The following is a 21,352-nucleotide window of genomic DNA, read 5'->3' as shown; positions in this document are numbered from 1 at the left end:
GGGGGTGGGGTGGGAAGGAAAGCCTACTCTTGCAGGAATTTCGTGCATCGGGCCTCTAGTAATAATAATAAACACAAAAAACTGGCAATGGATTGAATAGTCTCTGTTTCAAGATATCCTCTCTACATTGACTTAATTAACCTGATGGTTGCTTGTACTAGCATGTGGTGCAACCAGTGTCTTGGCCCAGTTTTAATAGACCTATATTTTCTGTTGCCCAACAGAGCAAACCACCTCTCCCTCCTCCCCCTGATCGTTTAAGAATCAGTAGTGATCTTGTGCCTCATTTTACAGGTGGGCTAAGACCAGAACCCAGCCAGCAGTGTGAATACTCTTCCTCCCAGAGGGTTCCTCCAGTTTCCTCCCTCCTGCCTCAAGAATCCTCCCAGCCAGCACTTAGGAATGAAGGTGAGGAACAAATCTCAGCAGGCGATCCAAAGAAAGATAGGTATTTTTAGCCCAAGGCCAAAAGCCGGAGGGAGTCTTCACTGCCCAGTTCGCAAAGAAATAAAAAATGTTAATTGACTACCCTTTTCTAGAAGCCTGCCGCCCCAGCCCTGGCCTCCCAGGCCCGGAAGGATTGCCAATACAGCCATCTTTCTAATTCCGCGCCCACCTTTAACCGATCACCCCCGTACTCCTCGAGATGTGGCCGCCCTTGGCCCCCCACAAATCACGCTTTTCCTAGGCTCGGGTCGGGCCGGATCGGAGGCGGGGCCCGAACGGCGATCGCGCAACACACCTCGGCCGAGCGCTCGCGGGGGCCGGTTCCCGGTGCGCAGCGCAACCAGCGGCCCGCCCCCGGCTCCGGCCCCACCCCGAGCAGCACAAAGGGGCGGGCCGGGCCGGGCCCCCCGCCTCTGCCGCCGCGCGGGCGGGGGAGGGGCGAGCGGAGGGCGGGGCCGGGGCGGGCGGGGCGAGCGGAGGGCGGGGCCGGGGCGGGCGGGGCGCGCGGGGCGCACGGGGCGGCGCCGGGAAGTGGCACCCCCTCCGCCGCCGCGCCCCCGGCCCCGCCTTCCGCGCCCCGCCCCGCGCTCGGCCGGCCGGAGTCGCGCCCTCCCGCCCCGCGCCGCCGAACTTGCTCCAACTTCCTCGGCCGAGCCGGGCCCCGCCGCCGCCGCCGTCGCCGCTGCGCCCGGGTGAGTAGCGCGCCGAGCCCCGCTGGAGCGTCGGGCCCTGCCCCCCTCATTGTCTGAGGCCGACCCGCTGGGGACGCGGGCTGCTCCCCAGGTCGGGCTCGGTCCCTGGGGTCCCCTCGTTCCTGCCCGGGCGGCCCTGCGGGCGGCGCTGGCTTTGTTCGCCCAGATCGCCCGCGAGGGGCTGGAGGCCTGGCCCGAACCCCGCGGACACGAACTCGGGCGCCGGGCGGAGTCAGCCACAGCGGGCCCCCCGCTGGCAGCCGGGGTTCGGTCGCCCTCGCCTTTTCCGCGTTTCCGGACGGGTGCGCGCCGGCCGGGCTGGTGAGAGTCTGGGAGGGGGGGCTGGACCGCGCGCTTCGGGCTCTGCCCGGGTCCCCGGCTGCGAGCCCTGGGTGGGCGCCCCTTCGGCCCCTCACGGACCTCGGCCGCGCCGCCAGGGCCAGGCGTGGAGGGTGGCGGGGACCTGGGAGGGCCGTCCCTCCCTCTCCCCCGCCCCGCCCCGCCCCGCCGTAGGTGCCACAAGTCGCCCACCGCGGCGGTGCGAACCACTCTGCCTGGCACGGGCTTGGAGTTTGAGTAGGTGGTGACCCAGCTTCGTCGTGTTGGTCGTTTGGGGTTGTGCCTGGGAGTGAAGTCCGACTCCTGACCTAACTGGAGCTTCGGTCGAGTTGGGTCTGTGGCTACTGAGTTGGCTCGGAAGGGTAGGGATGGCGGTGGCTAGAAAGTGTGTGTGTGTGTGTGTGTGTGTGTGTGTGTGTGTATGTGACCACTGGGACACGTATCTCCGGGAAGTGAAGTTGGTCTCTGGCTAGAAGCAGTCCATGCTGGGTGTGTGTAGGGGCCTGGCTGGGTGGGGTGGTGGGGAGCAGTTGTCTGCCCTGGTAGCTGGCTGTCCCCAGGCGCTGCTGGCATCAAGTTGTCCAGTGACTTGAATGCATTGAATTGGAGCCTCTGTAGGTGCCCTCTCTCCTGTGGCTGCTCGCTAGGGGTCTTCTCCCTTCAGAGATGGGGGCTGCCCTGGGGCTGATAGGAGTGGGTGGAGCTGTCTGCCAAATCCTCAAAAGTAGCCTTCCCCCTGCCTCTTGACCTCAAAGTGGGGGAATTTAGTGCCTGCTGAGGGCTTGGGCCATCTTTCTCTATTTGTGAGGAGACCTGGGGCCTAGGCCATCAGAGCACCGCCCAGCACCCCCACATCCCCTCTACATTCAGCCAGCCCCTGGGGTGCCTTCCCCTTTAGGGATCCTCCTGGGCCCTGCCACTCAGAATGAAGCTCATGTTCCTCCATCATCGACTGATATGCTCTTCTAGCTTCTCTGCCAGCTGTCACCGAGTTTTGTCCCGAGCTGAGGATCCATAAGGTCTGGAGACAGGCCTCGGAAGCCCAGACTACCAGTGTGGTTTTCCCTCTTACTGCGTCATCCTCTGTGCACCCCACTTTCAGATCTATTCATCCCCACATCTCTGAACCCCACCGCTGGGTCACCGGATGTGATCATTGATCTGTTTAACAAAGCATGACTGAGCCTGTGGGGGGTCAGGGGGCCAGGAGCTGTTGCAAGCACTGTTCCAGGCCCACAACTGCCTGCTGGCTGGAAGCTCTGTGTGGTCTTAGAGCCCAGGCTGGACATGGAGTCGGTGCTCATAGTGTTGATCTGAGCTTGAGTTCAGCTTCGCAGCAGCTTCCAGACCAACAGGAGTTCAGGCCGCTGCTGCTCTGGAGGTTTGTGGCTGCCTCTAGGAAGAAGGATCATGGGAAGGAGGGGGGTGCAGGTGCCATTCTCTCAGGACAGGTGAGGGTGCCTCCCTTACATGTTTGGGAGTGGGAGGGCAAAGCTCATGCTCTTTGTGGGAGGGGAGGGGGCCACTGTGCATGTCTGTGGTGAAGTCCCCACAGAGGCCAGGGAGCAGGGAGTGCAGGGAGCCCTGGGTTCTGGAACATCTCCTGAGGTCTAACTCCAGGCTACCAGGTCCTGAGATTTGACTTGTTGCTTGTTTAACTTCAGTTGAGGTAGAATTCAGTTTGGCAGTGCCTGCAGAGTGCCATTGTGCCAGTCCAGGGAAATCTCTGCTGGGTTTGAAATCTCGTGGAGATTAAGGACAGGCTTACAGCAATTATGTGGAAGGTTTAGCATTTAGTAATAGTGAACTTCTTGAGACTTATACCAAGCGCCATCCCAGAAACTTCACTTGTATTAACTCACTTCATCCTTGAAAAGACAGAGTATGGTAGATAATGTGAATGCCCCAGAGAGGTCACAGAGTAACTTGCTCAAGGTCTCAGTGTGAGCTGGGTTTCCTCATTTCTAATCTAGATAATGCTGTCTTCTCAGAAGTGATTCAAGTTGATTACTACACCGAATAAGCCTGGCCCACCTCGGAACTAGTAAGTCTAGTGCAGGATGCCCTTGTATCCCCTGCTTCTGAAAGCATCTCATCTGTCTGGGCACAGAGCAGGTACCCCTGAGCCCCTGCCGATTGGTGATAGAGCTTTTGTCTCCCTAAGCTGGGGGGCTGGGGAAAGGGAAGATGTGCGCGGCACAGAAAATTGGCGAGTGTCTGTGACTGTCAAATAGGTCAGGGTTTACTGTGGTATCAGTCCCCAAATTTCAGGGGCTTAAAGCAACAGAGGATTACTTCTTGCTCACACCACACCTATTGCATATCTGCTTTATGTTGTTCTCACTGTGGGACCCGCGTGGGTTAATTGAAACATTCCTATCCACGTGGACAGAAGGACAGAGAGAAGGCTGAATCTCATTCCACCTAGAAGTGGCATTTCAGTGCCCAAAGCAGTCACATGGCTACACTTGCTTACCTACAAAATGGGAGGGCAGAGGATTGAAAACATTTGGTGATAGCACGAATGCTGCCATCTGCCTACCACGGTGCCCTCCACTGGGACTTCTTCCCACGGTCCAGGCGTTACATGTTCCTGTGTCATCAGGAACATTGATCATGAATTAATCAAGAAGTATTGTTTAGGTCAAAGATGAACTGAGGTGCCACATTTGAACAGCAGAGCTGTGGTGGACAAGAATGCATGTTAGGGTAGTGAGGGATCGTGTGCAGAGGCAGCTTGCTCCTGGGCCCTGGGTAAGTTACTTGAGTTCTTAGGGTCGTCAGGTTCCTTGGGTCATTCATTTATTCATTCATTCGTGGGCCCAAGGACTAGTGGTGTGTCCCAGGCCAGGAATTCGTAACAAGCAGGTGCTCAGCTCCTAGCCTGGAGCTGTGAACTGGGGTGATGATCCCTGTTCCTTGGTGGCCTTTAAAGAGTGAGATTAATGCCCTTGGGCAGGGAAGCAGGCTCCTGTTCCCCTCCCTGCCCTGGCACATCGGACCTTGGGTTTCCCTGTGCTCCTCTCCTTGTATGTGGCCTTTAGGGGCCTTGCCTAGAAGCAGGAGCATGTAGAGGCACCCCTGTGGCTTTGCCCTTCCACCTCCACTTCTGGGTCTGGGACTGGGCTTGCAGGCCTAGGGGTGCGGAAAGGAGGGGTGGTAAGGTTCCAAAGGATGGAGTCACACGGAGAACAGGCGTGAGTGCAGGGCTGGTTCTCTGGCTTGTAGAAGGGGGTAGAACCCCTTTGTTAATTGCATTTTTCACTTGGATCACCTTTGCAGGGTGTTGAAGAGCTGGCCACGCTCTGGTCCTTGCTTTTGTGCTTTGTCACTGCTTGGTGACATCCAGCAGGACCTGGAAACACTGGTGGGATGGTGAGACCGCAGGTCTCTGCCCTGTGGGCTGCTCAGTGTCCTTACTTACATTTCCTTTTCTCTCGGGGCTCTGCTTTGTCATCTGGAATAGAGGGAGAGGTGATGGCTGTCCAAACAGTGGTCCCATTCTTGGTTGGTCATCAGAGTCCCCGGGAGACTACGTAGAGCAGTGCTTGGAGAATCTTTGGTCTAGGTGAAAACCAGTGTTGCTGCTTTGTCTTAGCTTCCATGATAGCAGAGTCCTCTCTGACCAAATCGTGTGGGGGCATTCATTGTCTCCACATCCATTTCCTCCCTTAACACCATATTTAGCTTGGGGTCCGATGAAGCAAGGGTGGCTGTGCTGGAGCAACACATTCCACCTGCGGCGGAAGTGTTCCGGGCCTCGGCCAATGGCACGCGAAGATGAATAACACTGCTCAGCTGTAGAGTGGATAGTGGGGAGGCAGCTTTTGAGCTGTATCTGCTTTCTAGCCGAGTGACCTAGGTAAGTCGTTGACTTTTATTTATTTTTCCTCCTGGACTTGGTTTTCTCATCTGCAAAGTGTGAAGAATCTGCCCTTCCTGCCTCTCTCGGGGTCACTGTGAAGCAGAGGCGTGCCCTTCAGGTTTGAGAAGAAGAAGCTGGAGCCCCGGGTTAGGCCGGGCACTGGGACTGCCGCCGCCCCACTGACGACTCTCAGCAGTGTGCTCACCAGCAGCTGCTCTGGGAACCCCACTTCCTCTACTCTTGGGCTGGGTGGGCTTGGGGGGCTGGGCCAGGCTGGACAGTGCTGTGGTCTTCCTCTCAGAGGCAGTAGGCCGGGTAATCTGAGCTTCAGTGGGCCCGGGCAGGCTGGAGTTAAAACTTCACTTCTTGAGGACTGTTCTGCCTCCCTGAGCAGCCGGGGAGAGCCCTGGCGTCCATCAGCCGCTTAGCTGAAGGGACCGACTCCTCCCTCCGTGGGCTCTGTCGGCCTGGGCTGAGTGGCTGAGAGCATTGGCTCTGAAGTGGCCCCTGGGATCCTGGGTGAGAGGTGGGTTCCTGGTGTCACCTCAGACTCGGTGTCCCTGGAGTTTGGGAGAGCTGAGGCTGGGCTTTCCTGGTTCAGGAAGGCTGGGGAGAGGCAGGCCAGGAAAGGGGCCGGCAGGAGTGGATCAGAGGAGAGATGTGGTGAACCTCCTCTGGGTTTTCCCTGTGTGCCAGCTAATGGAGCCTGTGCTCATCTCCTCTGCAGAGCCCAGAAAGCATCTATAAAGAGGCTTTGAGGAATTCCTAATCCTAACACCTGCACAGCAGCCGGAATTAAATGAGTGTCCCCTTAATTTCTTTCATCTATACCAGTAGCCTGGGGTCTGAGTGGTGAGCCAGGGCGGGCAGAGGGCAGCAGCATATCCAGGACACAGACCCAAGGTGTGGGGTGCGGGGCCCACACTTACAGCATTAGAAGCCCGCAGGCCACCTCACGACACCTGGGATTATTGGAAAGCGGCAAGTGGAAATAAGCAGGTGAAAACCTTAGCTTCAGATTTGGGCCTCCCTGGGAGGACCCCTGGGCCCCACACACCTGCTACAGCAGAGCCACCGTGATGTGACTTTCCTCAGCAGGAGTGTTTTTGTGTGTGTGTGTGTGTGTGTGTGTGTGTGTGTGTGTGTGTTTTAAAATATATTTTTATTGATTTCAGAGAGGAAGAGAGAGAGAGAAACATCAATGATGAGAGAGAATCATTGATCAGCTGCCTCCTGCATGCCCCCCCCCCCCCCCCCACTAGGGATAGAGCCCGCAACCTGGGCATGAGCCCTTGACCGGCATTGAACCCAGGACCCTTCAGTCCGCAGGTCGAAGCTCTATCCACCGAGCCAAACCAGCTAGGGCAGCAGGAGTGTTTTGATCCCCAACCTGGACCCTGTTCCTCTGTGCCTCCCCACTGCTGCCGCCAGCTGCGCCAGGGACAGGCTCTGGTTGCCCACAGAATGACCGTGGCCGGGAAGAGACCCTGTGTCCTCTCCAGGTGACCTCCCTAGTGTCTGGCTAGCCTGTGGGTTGGTTGTCTGGTTTCAGCCCCTCACCCCTTGGCCAGGTAGACAGGGTTTGTCCCTAAGGCTTGGTGGGGAGGCCAGCCCCAGGCGCGGTGGCTCTTACACTCTGGGTGAGGGGTCCCGGAAGACTTGGAGCTCCATATGATTAAGAAAACAATTATTATGACACTTGGTAAAACAATAAGGCAGACTTTATTAAGGCCTGTTATGATAGGTTTAAGGGCTATTGTGGGGTTTTGTAGTGGAGAGAGATTGGGCTCAACCTCAAGTGTAACAAACAAAAGTGGGAATTTATAGCCAAGGAGCAGAGTGGGATGGGGTCAATGGGTGGAGATTTCTGAGAGGGTAATTCTCTGCTAACTGACCCAACAGGATTCTTGCCTACTCAACCTAATAGGCAGTCCTGGGGCATGTGCCATAAGGAAGAGGAGAAATTTGGTCAGAACGGAGGGTGGGCGGGGGGTCCCAGCTAAACTGACTTAGCAAGAGCAGAGGGCTCAGAGGTGCCCGCCTAAAGTTTGGTCAAGGAGAGACTCAGCATGCGGAGGCTAGGTGTGCCGGCCTTCAGTGTCGCCCATGGCTCGGCCACTGGCCTGAGCCCATCACCACCCCACTTGTCCCTCAGGAGCGGTGTCCCTCTGTGGGCATCACCCCCTGTTTTCTGGAAACCTTTGTCCTTTTCCACATCTGCTGGCTCCTTGTCCCTTGGCTCCCTCATTCTGCTGGCGACTGCCCCTCTGCACCCAGGAATCGGCGTGGGCCTGGGTCCTCGGTTCCCTGGGGCCCACCAGTGCTGGTCCCGCCGCCAGATCTGTTGGGTGCCAGACCACAGCCACTTGACTCTGGACAACCCTCCCTGCTTGACCCTCCTTCCTTGGCCTCTGTACCTTGTGTTTCCTGCTCTCCCTATTCTGGGCAAACCTGTCTGACAACTTTATGGATCTCTCCCTCTCCCACCCCTAGGGACTCATTGTCTCTTTTGCTGGGCGAGGCCCAGGGAGATCTCCCCCTGCCTGACTGTGCACTGCAGGGGCCTTCTGGCCGGATACCCCTCTTCCTTCCCCTGTCTGAGGCCTTGTGATCCCTGCACCAGCCAACCTCATTCCCCCGCCCCGCCCCCCAACGCCTGAGGCTCCTCCTGGCTCTCTGCCCCTCCTCTACTAGGCCAGACCTGCACAGTTGACCCTGTTCGGTGTGTCTTCTGCTCCTGTCTCAACAGCCAGCTTTTTAGGAACCTGTTGTGAGAAAAAAGGGTGTGTGAAGAAAGCCTGTTGGCTGTGGGTGGGGGCCTTCCCGATTTTCCGACGGTTCCATTGGCTTCAGCTCCTGCAGGGAGCAGTGGTGGTAACAGAAGCGGGCTCTGTGCGGCCGTCCTGCCTGCCAGTCATTTTCTGCTGTCCTAGCTGCTTCCTGTGAAATACTAGTAATGCTGTAACTCAGATAAGTTGTTGAGGGTGCATGGCAATAAAAGAGTTGGTGTTAGTGGTAGGCTATTCATTCCTAAGGGAGCAAGGGGGAGGGGGTAGCATGTTCCCAGGTACAGGGCTGGGGTGGGCAGGCCTGCAGCGCTCTGTGGGAAGTGTTGCAGGATTTGGTTTGTTGAGGATCAGCGCCTACCTGGGTGTGGAGCCCTGCCCACTCACGTGGGAAGACGGTTGGAGGGGCTGGTCTCGGTCTGATGGAGGGTTGTGGGATTCTGTGCACGACCTGCTGAGGGCTTCACACTGCAGGGGACCTGGTTTGTGATGGGGCGGAACTTATTCCCAGCAGCCGAGGTCTGAGGGCTCCAAGTGCCAGTGTGATTCTACTTGTGAAATCTCATTTGTGCTTCTTAATTTGGGGGTTACTTATTGAACATTGAGCAGTCATCAGAAAGCATCTTAGGAGATAGGTGAGCCAAACACACACCTTCTTTCTTTCCAGTCTCTGTCTCTGAGGCCTGGGCAGTCCGTGAGCCTGAGGTTATAGACCTTAGTGCCCGCTCTGGTGGCCTGGGGGTGGGGGTGGGTGGGTGCGGGGGAGGGAACGGACAGGGGAGTTCTGCTAGGTAGAAAGAGCTCTACTCTCACTCCCTCCCCCCTAAATGGCCTCACCCTAGTGGCCAGGCCGGGCCTGGTTCTAGCAGGCATTGTCAGCCCCGAGAAGGGGGCCGGAGACTGAGATGGTTATTGTATTGTTCCTTAGAGGGAAAATCACTCGGAGGAAGTACATCAGTGCTTCTAGTGCAGCGCATTTATTGATGCGCCAGTTAAAGGACGCTTTCAACAACATACATGCATCCCTTAGTAGGGAATAAATGCAAAATCCATCTCACGTCTGCATTCTGCAGCTTCCATTTCCTGAAGGTACATGGATTTCATTGGTTAAGGGATTGGGGGTTTGAGCTGGGATTTTGGAGAAACTGTTTTTAGCCTGCTCTTGGAGTTGGGCCAGGCCTAGAAATCTGTTGAAATAGCTGTCTTTAGCTGCTACAATTGGGCTGGCCTCAGAACCTTAGGACCTTGAGCCTCCTGCTGACTGGGAGAGCCCTGAGGAGGGTTCCTGCAGAGGCCTGGGTTGCAAACCCTCCCCACCCTTTGCCCGGACCTGGGAGTCTTACATTCTCCCCACGGATCAGGCACAGATGGTCCTCCGCGTGGAACGACTTCAGGTTTGTTTCCCTTCTGCCTTTGTCAGAATCTGTTCTTGGTCTTCCTAGGAAAACTTCTATTTTGGGACTTGGGGAGGAGTTGTGGGTAGGGAGCTAGTTCGCTCTCTTGAGCTGGTAAGTCTATTCTGTCTATTCTGGAGGCTGGTTCTCCCTTTCCCTCTGCCCCCACCACCCCACCCCTTCCCCATTCCCTGTCCTAGAGAGACACCAGACACTGCCTGCAGAGAGCTCCAGGTAAAAGTTTTGGTGTCTCCAGCCATAAACGTAGGGATTTTAAGTGTCATTTTAGGTTAACAGTTTTATTTAAAAAATGTATACATGATGCAAAACACATAGATGCACAGTGAAATGCGTATTTCATCCCTGACCCCTTCAGTTCTGCTCCCCGGGGGCTCCGTCACCAGATGCTGGGTGGCTAGTCATGCGTCTCTGTACGTGGCTCTGCTTTATTCCCTTGCGGGTTTGCTAACGACGCTGTTCTGCACTTCCTGGTTTTCACTGTAAAGTTTACCTTGGGGTTGCCCCATTTCGGCGCACACCGTTTAGGAAGGCCATTCCTTTGAAGAGCGGCATGTTACTCCTCTGTGGTAAACTGCGGTTCGCATTAGCCCCCTATTGATGGACATGGAGGTTGCTTCCAGTATTTTGTTTCTGAGGCCGAGCTGCAGGAAGTGCTCATAGCTCTGGCGTGGAGATGGCTAGCTGAGGGTTTCAGGCGTTGAGTGCTTAAGGGGAAAAGAAACACACTGTTTTGAGTCCAAAAGGGGGAACGATAGATCCCGAGTTTTTCCTTTGGCGGCATCTTGTGTGGCTGCAGTTGGAGCCTAGAGCTGGAGGGATCACAGTGGGTGCTAGGGTGCTGGTTCCCACCGCAGCCTGTCTGTTTCAGCTCAGGTCAGCCGGTCTCCACAGCACCTGCTGTTTGCAGCCTGTGGCCGTGCCCTGTGGGCCATGCGGCCTGTGCATGCAAAATTGTGATATAAGAGGGTGAAGAGGCAGCCAGAGCCGGAGAGGGATGGGGATGGGAGCGCGCTTCTCATTTTGTGGATTTGAGCAGCTGCAGGAGTTTGCAGGACTTGGGCGGGACATGATTGGGGAGTCCTGGCTGAGAAACAAGCTGGAGCTGGGAATCAGCTCTCAGAAGAGCAGTTTCAGGGGTTGGTGTGAAGGTCAGGCCTCCCATCCTGGCCTCCCTGGACCTTCCGCTGCGCTGGGATTCCCCATCTCCTGCCTCTCTGCGCCGTGGCTTCAAGCTGCTTTAGGCTGCTTTGGGTCTGATTGCCAGCCTGGGACTGTAAAAGCCTGGGTAGAAGGCACGTGGTGTAAATAGTAGATGGATTTTTTGTTTTGAGCTGGCAGCTTCCTTTCAGGGCAGAAGCCAGGGGTGAGGGCAGATGAGTTTATCTTCCTGGGATGGGTTGGGCGAGGGAGGGAGGGAGGCCTGGGAGGAGGGACGCAGGCAGGCCAGGGAGGGAGGGCATATGTTGGAGCCATCTGCTGGGATCCTCCTGGGAGTCCCGGGAGCTCTCTGGCTGTTTCCACATCCTTGTGGCCCCCCGTGTGCCTCTGAGATGACCATCATCTCTCCCTGTGTGGCTCTGGCTGCCCCACATCTGACAGGGCAAGGCAAGAACCAGGGAGATTTAGGGCTGGCTGGCAGATAGAAAGGTGGCTGGCATGACCCTGACCTGCTGGGTCTGAGGCCTGTGCCCTCGTCTGTCCCTCCCACCGTTGCTGTCACATGCTGCCCGTGAGAAGCCTGGAGCTTCCCCTGCCCACAGCTCTGTTGTGTGGGCTTGGGCCTTGGCAGCACAGAGGTTTCTATTGTGGTGGGGTGGCAGCTAGGACTGACCTGAGGAGGTGGGGCCTGGGGACTGACAGTGGAGCTATTCATGGGCTCTGCCCTGGTTTCCTGCTGCCTCCCATTGTGGATCTTCGGGGGCGGGGAGGAGGGGAGGGGGGCAGTGTTGCTATTGTTGCCGGCAGCAGGAGCCTATTATGCTTAATCCCAGTCCTTTGGTGGAGGGATCTTAGCCACTCCAGGGCCCCTCATGTGTTCTCTCATGCTGGGTGAGCTGCCCTGCCAGGGCCCTGCCCTCTCCCACTGTTCCCTGCACCCCTGGATATTGGGAGGGGGCCTGTTCTTCGGGGGTACCTCTGTTAAGATCTCTCTCCTGCCTCCACTCTCCCCCACCCCCGTCTTGGGTCCCCATGCTGTGCCTGGAACCCCCCTGGGTAAGAGTTCTGAGCAGCTGGGCAAGGAGCAGGAGTGCCCTGTCTCTGTCTTGTCAGCCACCTGCCCGCTGCCTCTGGGAGTGGGTTCTGCCTGAGCAATCCCAGCCCAGCTGCGCCCTTGGGTGGGGGCCAGGCGCGTGCCTGGGTTGTTGTAAGTCTTGCAGGCCCCCACTTTCCTTTGTACCCCAGTGTTCAGCTCAGTGTCCCCTGTTCCTCTGGAGCACTCAGCTGCAGAAAAGCCTGCTTGCTGGCAGGCTGGCCTGTCACCTCCCCCACTGCCGGAGCCACAGCCATATTCCTTTGTTCTGCCCTCTCTGGGCTCTTGAATCGCAGGCAGCAGGCAGCAGGCAGCGGTCTCCTAGCACCGTGGGAGCCCTGAAGACTGAGACATGAATCTTCCCACTGAGCCACTGGCATGCAGGCCCCTGGCTGCACCCTCTGTCCCCCAGCTGTACCCCCTTCTCCCCAGTGGTGCGCGTATTGGATCAGAATGGGGGCGACATGGACAGTGGGGCACAGAGAGGTCTCACCTGTCTGTGGTCACTGAAGGTGTGTGAGAGGGAGAGAGAATTTGAGGGGGCAGGGGGAGGTCTGGGGCTGGGGGCGCTGCACTGGCCCTTTGGGAGCCGTAGCCACCTGGTCTTTGGCAGAAAAAGCCACTCCTAGGCACAGGGATGGCTCTTCTCTTACCTCCTGGTCCTCCTGCCTGATGTCTGTGCGGGAAGAGCCCTTGGCATTTAGAGGCAGGGGTGGGTGAGGAGACTGTTCCTTTTGATTTTGGCCTCTGTGGTCGTGCGAGCTTTTCTCCGGCCGAGAGGAACCAGACCCCGTCCCGTTGCATCTGAATGTCTCTCTTCTCCCCTAGTTTTTGGTGGCTGTAATGAGCCTCCTCCTGGGGGCCCAGGTTCCCCCCAGTGTGAAGTAGAAGGTGTAGCTGAGGACCGCGCTCTGGAGGTGCCCACCCCTCCCCGTCTCCTGCTTTCTGCTCTGTAGCCGGCCTGGGTAGTCACCGGCCTTGGACAGAGTTGTTTTTACTTCACCCTTTCAGAGCCCATTCGTCTCGAGGTCAGCCTGGCTGTCTTACCGGACTCATCAGCCAAGTCTCACACATGAGGATGACCCTTCGGGCTGCCCTTGTTTCAGCAAAGCTTTCACAGGACTCAGCGAAAGGAACGGGTCACTGTCAAATGCCTGGAGACACAGATGCTGTCTCTAGGGTAGCTGGCCCCAGAAGAGCGAGGTTGGGAAATGTCGTGACCGAGGCAGCGTGGTGTCCTGGAAAAGCACGTGGGAGTGGGAGGCTGGGGTGAGGCCCGTTGTGCCCCTGGACTCTGAGCGACCTTGGCAGTTCATTTCCGTGGGCGTGGGCCTGGGAAATGGAAGGGCTGCTTGGAGGAACTTGGGGAACTTTCTAGCTGTGTGACTCTCGGTTCTATGAATCTAGCTCCCAATTGGCTGGCCACTCCCCTCCACCCCCCTTCCCAGCTCAGGGTATCTTTTGTAAGAGGCGTCTCAGGGGCCTCTCCTCGGGCCTGTCTTCCTCTGGCTCTGGAGGGGTTGGTGGTGGCAGAGATCACCCGTGCAGATGTGTGCGGTTTCCACGTGGGAACCCACCCACCCTGACCCCAGCTCTGGCAGTTCTCAGGGGCCGGAGTGGCACCCGCAGCCCCCTGATAAGTCGTCTTGCCTCAGACCTTGGCATTGACTCTTTTCTTGGAAATGCCACATTCCCCTTCTGGTAAAACTGAACCTGGGGGAAGGAAGTAAAGCTCTTTATTTGACCTCCTGCCAAAGCGAGGGCAGGATGTTAAATGTAAAAACAACTACAGTAAGATAGAGATACCCTCTGCACTAAACATCCCCTTTCCTCCTCCTGGGGCCTGGGTTTAAATTGTGTCTGTTTTGTTAGATTTCAGGAGGCAAAACCATCCTGTCGCTGGTGCCCCAGCGGGTGGGTGTCTGGCCCTTTATGCGCCTTTCCCCACCCAGCCTCCATCTGGGGCCTCCTGTGCCGCGGCTTTCCTCCCTTTGTCTGCTGGGCCGGGGTGAGCTCTGGGGTGAGCTCTGTGTTGGCGGCTCTGGGCTGTGTGCTGCTGCCATTGTCACCGGAGGCCTGTGGTCTGGGAGGACGCCCCAGGGAACCCAGCCTCTCGCGGATCATTTGGTTAGAGCAGCTTCCACAGCTGTGAAATGGGAATACAAAGAACCCGTGCGAATCCAGTGGGGTGTACTGAAGGAGTGACAGAACTCCAAAATTAAAGCATTCCTCCGGGAAAGGCGAATACGTCCCTGTAAATCAACGCCCCATAAAGATGGTGGGCTCTCCGCCCAGGACTCCTTAGTGGTGGTTTTCCTTCCTCTGTGCTGTTGCTTTGCTCTTACTATTTCACATCCTCCTTGTTCAAAGCGCGGCCCCCAGGCCTGTTGTGGGCGGCGTTGCATCACCGCGGGGCTTGTTGGGAGTGGGACGGGGCGGCGGGGTCTCACCACACCTGCTGCAGCAGAGCACAGTTAACCAGATTGCCCGGTGATTTGCATGCACTTTCAGGTTTGAGAAGCCCTGGCTCACACGCCTTTGTCCAGCGCGGCCCTGTTGCTCTTCAGTCTGTGTTGTGGTTTTGCAGTCTTCACTCTCGTTCTCGAAGCTGTCGACTCATGTGTCTGACAGCTCTGACCTCAGGGCCCCGACCCTCCCAGGTGTGCAGTTTGCAGCAGGTATCCCTGGGCACCGGGGTGTCTCGGGTGGGTTGGGGACCGAGAAAGCGGCCTTGGCTGGCAGCTGCGGGCACCTCCCCGGGGCTGCTGGCAAGGTCATCTTTGGAGCACAGAGCCGAGGGGTAATGGGAGCCCTCCTTTGGGGAAGGGTGCTGCAGAGCCGCCCAGGCCATCGGGTGCCACTCGCCCGCCCAGTTGTCCCCGCTGGATGACAGCCTCAGAATCAGGTGGAAGTGTTGCTTGCTTTTTGTCAAAACAAAACATTCTATAAAGGAGTTTTGGAGTATGTTGAAGTTCAAGGAACTAGTCCAGCAGGGGGACTGTACTTTAGGTTTTGCAGTATTTTGTAGTGGAGGAAGGTTTGAGATGCCGCCTCCCTGGTTTCCCCAGGAGTGCCTGCCCACCGCTGCTCTCTGGGGGCGGTGGGGGCTGGTGGGAAGAGCGGGAGCCTCCAGGCCTGGGGGCGGGAGTGCTGGCGGCTAGAGGAGCCCCAGGCACCCCTGCTCAGCTGCTGTGGCCCCCTTGCCTCGGGGACGCCTCGGGGACGGGGACGGGACACTGTTTCAGGGACTGAATTGCTAATCTTGAGCTGACTCTCCTTCCAGATTCTGCTCAGGCTTTATCTGCCGTTTCCCACCATTGATTTGCATTAAAAAACAACAAAAACAAAAACAAAACTCTTCCTCCATCCACCCTCATTTCTTTTCTCTTGACATTTTCTGTGCACTTTGTTTTATTTATGTATTTTTCTCCAGCAGGCTTCACTTTTCATAGCTTGTTTGGGAAGTTCATTTGTTTTGTTAGCTCTGTGAACCTTTCCCCCCAGCTGTTTGCATTGCTCAGAGGAGGCCAGGAAACAGGCTCTCTGCCTGGGCTGGGGAGCCAGCCCCCTGTCCTGGGCTGGGTTTGGGGGTGCTCCCAGTGCTGACCTTGGAATGGAGTAGGCTGTTTGCCTTAAAACACAGTATATTGTGGCACACTGCAACTTTTGGATACAAAGATTTTTAACGTCTTAGAGCCACAATCTTTATGCCTTTCAGGCATGGGAAAATGGAAGAAAAGGAGTAAATGTGTAGAATTCTAAATTCTCTTCTGTAGTTTCTTTGTGTTGGGGGAGAGGAGGGTGGGGGTAGGGCAACTCCTACAGAGAGACCATTTCAAATCCGCATTAGACATGCAGGCCGGATCCTGCACCTACTGGAGCCACTCCCTCACTGGCTGCCGAAGACCCAGTTATTGGAGGCTCATTTCTCCCCGAGAGTGGCCCACTCACCACTCGGGACGTCGGTGGTGTTCAGGAGTGGCTCCCACCCCAACTGTGTCAGCCCTATGGGGTGGCCACACTGCTTGTATCTTGGTACCGCCGACAGAGCTGGGGACACTGGGCTCTGTTCGTCACCGATCAGACAGTGTTGTTGGCTGCTGTCAGGAGGGGTTGCAGTGTGGTGTCTCCGTCTCCCGGCTCAGTCGCTCCTCCCAACATGGTGTGTCTACACGTGGAGTGCTCATCTAGTTCATGTTCAAGCCCTCTGCTCCGTGCAGCGTTTCCTGACCAGCTTCCCACCTCCTCCTTCCTTCCGGTGCCCGGGCCTGCCCTCCAGCACCCACCTGACCCCCCAGTTAGTAGAGAGCATTGTGTCCTGAGGCAGGCATGGGTCTTACGCCACCTCTTCCTGGTCTCCACAGCCTTGTGCTGGGTGCCTGGCACGCTGGCGCTTGGACATGTAGGAACAAGCCCTGAGGTGTTGTCTCCCACAGCACAAGCCTTTCCGCCCGAGGCCGAGCGGAGTGAGTGTGTGACGGACCGCTGGCAGGGGGCGTCAGTCTGGCCAGTCTCGGGAGCCCTTGGCCCTCGGGTCCGGAGTTGGGAATTTCAGAGTGGACAGAAGGCCCAGTCTGGTCCTCCTGAGCTTTGGAGCTCGTGGCACGTTGGCCTCCTGGGTTCCTGTCCACGTTGGGGATGTCCCTGCAAACTGGGCCCAGATTCTCCACATCTTGTGTGCAACTGGCTTCGGGGTGTAGGCATTTCATGTGCATGTAGGTTTTCAGAAACAGCTGTGACGATCAGGGCACAGGGCGCCATGCAGCCTGCGCTCCATCCTCCCAGGAGCTGGCAGCTTCACCTTCCACAGCAGAGTGAAAGCAGCTGCGAAGCCAGGAAGGTGCCAGGCCTCCTTTCACCCAGCTTCCTGAGAAGTTGGGGCAGCTCACCAGGTGACGAGGCCTTGCCTCACCTGGGTGAGCCGGTACTGCCCTGATGCTGCTGGTGCCCTTTATGAGCTGCTCGATGAATCATTCTCAAGATCTGTGTTTGGGGTCTAGCCTTGTTTGTTGCTCAAATGTTTTATCCCATCTCCAATCCCCACTCCCACCCCCCCCCCCTTTAAAAAATATATATATCTTTATTGATTTCAGAGAGGAAGGGAGAGAGAGATAGAAACATCAATGATGAGAGAAAATTATTGATCGGCTGCCTCCTGCACACCCCCCACTGGGGATCGAGTCCACAAACCGGACATGTGCCCTGACTGGGAATTGAACCGTGATCTTCTGATTCATGGGTTGACGCACGCTCAACCACTGAGCCATGCCGGCCGGCCCCACCCCTTTTTTAAAGGAAAATGACCACAAACTACGTTTAGATTTGAGGCCAGTTATTTTGTAGAATCTCCCTTAATTTGGGTTCCTTTGATCCTTCCTCATCGTGCAGGTTATGCGTTTCTGTCAGCTGTGCCGCAGAAGTGGTGTCCTCAGTGCACCCCTCGGCAGGGACTGGTGTTGGCTTAGCTCATTGCGGGTGATGACATCAGTGATCATTTGGCTACGGTGATATCTGCTGGTTTCTCCTCTGCTGAGTTACTGTTGTTCTCCTTGTAATTGGCAAGTGGCCTATGAGAGTCGGAGACGGTACCAACATGCCGTTTCCTGTCAGGCTTTCATCACCTAGTTTTAGAACCCGTTATGGCCTGAATGTTCGTGTGCCCCCGCCCCCCTTCACCTAGCATCGACATCCTAATGCGCGATTTGATGGTAGCAGGAGCCGGGCTTTTGGGAGGTACTCAGGTCAGGACAGTCGAGCCTTTGTGAACGGGGTTAGTGCCCCGGAGCTCCCCTGCCCTCCCACCAGGTGAGCGGACACAGTGCACCAGGAAGGGCCTCACCTGACATGCTGCTGCCTTGCTCTTGGGCTTCCCAGCCTCCAGAACTGTGAGAACTAAATTTCTGTTCTTGTGTTATTGTGTTAGGATAAACTAAGACAGAACCCACTGATGATTCTTAACAGAATTAGTTATTTCTGTTCTGGTTGCTGATGGTGATGATTTAATTTGATTAATTCCTTCTACATGTATTATTTGGCCTTCTGCTGTAAAGAACTTTCCTGTCTCCCCTCTTGTTTATTAAACCAGCTATTTGCATATTAGAATGGACTCATGGATTATTTATTTATGTATTTATTTATTTTTAATCCTCACCCAACGGTATTTTTCCATTGATTTTTAGAGAGAGTGGAAGCGAGAGGGAAAGAGAGAGAAACATCATTGTGAGAGAAACACATGGATCGGTTGCTTCCTGCACTTGCCCTGACCAGGACCTGGGCCGGGGAGGAGCCTGCAACCAGAATCAAACCTGAGACCCTTTAGTCCGAGGTCCGACGCTCGATCCACTGAGCCAAAGCGGCTAGGGCTATTATTGTTTATTTTAAATGTCAGATTGTTCCAGATTTGGCCAGTGGTGGTCTTCAAACTGGTTGCTGTGAGGGATACCTCTTAAGGAGTTTCCAGGTCTGTCAGCCCCATTGAGGTCTCCACGTGCAGTCTGGGAAAGGCTGCGAGAGATTCTGATGTGCTGTGGAATTTGGACCAGCCCAGCCGGCCCATCTTTTTCAAGTGTGTGCACCTCACAGATCCTCCCTCTCCCCCCAGCCACCTGAAATGACAAGTGTCCTGCTCTGTCTGCCTCCATGCTGGGTTTTTGGGTCAGAGTTGTTTTTGGACAAAGGCTCCTGTAGCTTAAAAAGTAATAAAAATAGTAAGTTTGAAAATCACTGGATTAAGTGACCTCCATTCCAGACTCAGCATTTCTCCCGCTGAGCCATCGCCTCCCTCCTTCCCTCCTCTGACCCACATCCCTCCCTCCCTCTGCTTCTTTCCGATTACAGTACTGAGGTAACAGAGGTCTCCTCGCCAGATTCACGAGGAGGCCCCTCAGTGCTCCTTTAAACTCCGCAGGTTTGGGGCTGTGGGTTTTGCTGGTGGAAACTCATGAGGCTGTGTTGGCTGCATTCAGTTTCCTACAGGAAGCCAGGCACTTAGAACCCCAGTGCTGTGGGAGAGTCTGGTGGGGCTCAGAGCTGGTGGCCTGGGTTTCCTCGACCTCCACATGGAGGTCATCCCTGGCCGGCAGTCAAGGGCCGGAGGGTCTCAGAACTCTGGGAACCTCCCTCTCCCTACACCTGTGTGGCCCACCCTGACCCTTGTGCAGCTCTGAAGTGTCTTCTTGTGAAGAGTCAGACTTCCTGATCCCTGTGGGTGGCTGCTGCCACCCTGTTCAGTTTCGTGTTTCTGATAGACCCTGGGCACAGGCAGTTAGGGCCTAAGTGGTATGGGTTAGGGTGGGACACAGACACTTCTGACTCCGAGGGTGAGTCAGAGGGTGAGGGTGAGTCTGAGAGGGAGGATGAGTGACTCAGTGGGGAGCTCGTGGGCCTGAGCCTCCTTCCCCTCTCAGAGGGTGCTGGTGCCTTGGGGCTGAGGCAGTGCATCTGTCCTCGGGGTGAGATTCTCATGGGCACTGAGGCAGCCTGCTCTCACCTACCTTTGTGACCACGTCTCCTTCCCTGGGGAGTGGAATCCATTCCCCTTGCATAGTCACCTGTCCCCTCCTAGATTTCCTTGGGCCTGTGAATGGTCCCCAGCACCCGGTGGACTCTGAGGACTCCCTTCCTGGATGGTAGAAATGTCTAGGGCCTACGTTGTGCTACTTGGAGGTGCAGCAGGATGCCCAGCTCCCTGGGGAATATGGCTGCCCTTCCCTGGGAGGGGCCGGTGACCAGCTCAGGTGTCAAGACTGAAGCTCTCAGAGACCTGGTGGAAAGGTTGAATCTTGCTGAGTGACTGACTCTGGACAATGAGGGCAGAGGATAAATTGGGCTGTCGCGTGGGACATGGGTGATGGGGTTGTCCAAGTACAGTACTGTTCAACTGAGTTCTCTGCTGAGGGTCTCACATGGCCCACGTCAAGGTATTGGCAGGCCGCGTTTCTTTCTGGAAGCTCTGGGGAAGAATCCCACTTCGAAGCTCACTCAGGTTGTTGGCAGAATCCAATTCCTTGCTGTTGTGGGACTGAGGTGCTGTTTCCTTGCTGTCAGCCAGACTACCCCTCACCCCGGAAGCCTCTGCCTCTGACCCCGCAGCAATGCATTGCGTACTTCTCATGCTGCCCTCCGCCGGGAGAAGGCTCTGCTTTTAAAGGCTCTCACAATTACATTGCAACAACTCAGATAATTTTCCTACTTTAAGGTTAATTGATTAGTCACATTAATTTGTCTGCAGGCTTTTTGCCCTTTTATAGATTATAAAATATACTTCTTGTGTATCTTTTTTTTTTTTTTTTTACTTTGCTCAATAAGAATCTGGCAACTAAAAATATTTTGAAGATTTCCTAGAGACCTGGGTAAAAATGATGGATTGAGTGGATGTCCCTAATTTTGCTTTATCCTTAAACCCCACAAAAGTGAAGATTAAGGTTTTTTGTTTTTTTTAAAAGGAATCAATCTACAAGGACAGAGAGAAGGGGGAAGGAGATAACAGCAAGAAAACAAGGACAGAGAGAAGGGGGAAGGAGACAACAGCAAGCCAGGAATAGATGGATGAATGATCCAATTTAAAATGTAGGTGTTGGAGTTATCATTTTATTATTTTACCACAGGTCCGGTGCACGAAATTCGTGCACTTGGGGGGTGGGGAGCCCTCAGCCTGGCCTGCGCCTTCTCGCAGTCCAGGAGCCCTCGGGGGATGTCCGCCGCAGCTGCTCTCGCCAGCTGTGAGCCCGGCTTCTGGCTGAGCGACACTCTCCCTGTGGGAGCACACTGACCACCAGGGGCAGCTCCTGCATTGAGCAGGATTGGGTCAAAACTGGCTCTCCGACACCCCCCGAGGGGTCCCAGATTGTGAGAGGGTGCAGACCAGGCCCAGGGACCCTACCAGTGCACAATCGGGGCCGGGGAGGGACACGGGAGGTTGGCCAGCTGGGGAGTGACCGCGGGAGGGCCACAGGGGGTGTCCAACCCGTCTCGCTCAGTCCCGATCAGCTGGACCCCAGCAGCAAGCTAACCTACCGGTCGGAGCATCTGCCCCCTGGTGGTCAGGGCATGTCATAGCGACTGGTCGACTGGTCAACTGTCTGCCCCCTGGTGGTCAGTGCACATCATAGTGAGCAGTTGAGCAGCCTTAGCATATCATTAGCATATTATGCTTTGATTGGTTGAATGGATGACCAGACATTTAGCATATTAGGCTTTTATTATATAGGATATGGGGGGAAGAGCTTCAGAGGTGGCTAAATGTGAGAATTGTTTGAAAGCAGTTGATACGGTTAGATGCCTACGTCTCTTTCCTTCGTGGTTCTTGGTGACGGCCTCTCCTCTAGCTGGACATGGGGGATTTATTCTGCAGAAAGGAAAACCAAGGGCCTGGGGGTGTTCTTGGAGGTTTATTTGAAGACCATCTTCATTCCCCAGTCTTGTACCTTCCCTTGGCTTCTAGAATACTGACAGCCAGCCCCTTACCTTCCAGGCAGGAGATGAAAGATGTCACTTTCAGACTGGGGACCTGACTGGCCCAAAAGAAAAGAATTAATGATGCTACAGACTGGGCCTTC

At 55.8% G+C, this 21,352-nt stretch overlaps 1 protein-coding gene across 3 annotated transcripts in view; it reads left to right on the top strand.

Moving 5' to 3' along the window:
* The first annotated feature begins 1,080 nt into the window (after positions 1–1,080).
* TSPAN14 (tetraspanin 14) overlaps positions 1,081–21,352 on the top strand; it is a 55,441-nt gene continuing 35,169 nt past the window's right edge. The window contains exon 1 of one of the 3 annotated variants that reach the window (XM_079793041.1): positions 1,081–1,139. The gene's annotated coding sequence lies outside the window, so the exon portion shown is untranslated. Of the gene's footprint in view, positions 1,140–3,001; positions 5,341–20,175; positions 20,364–21,352 lie in introns of those variants that run through there. The other 2 variants (XM_079793040.1, XM_079793039.1) reach the window with 2 other exon arrangements.

This window comes from Cnephaeus nilssonii, assembly GCF_951640355.1.
Source record: "Cnephaeus nilssonii genome assembly, chromosome: 16".
Lineage (NCBI taxonomy): Eukaryota > Metazoa > Chordata > Mammalia > Chiroptera > Vespertilionidae > Cnephaeus > Cnephaeus nilssonii.
Note: the sequence above shows the minus strand (reverse complement) of the source record. Positions and strands in the feature narration are given on the sequence as shown.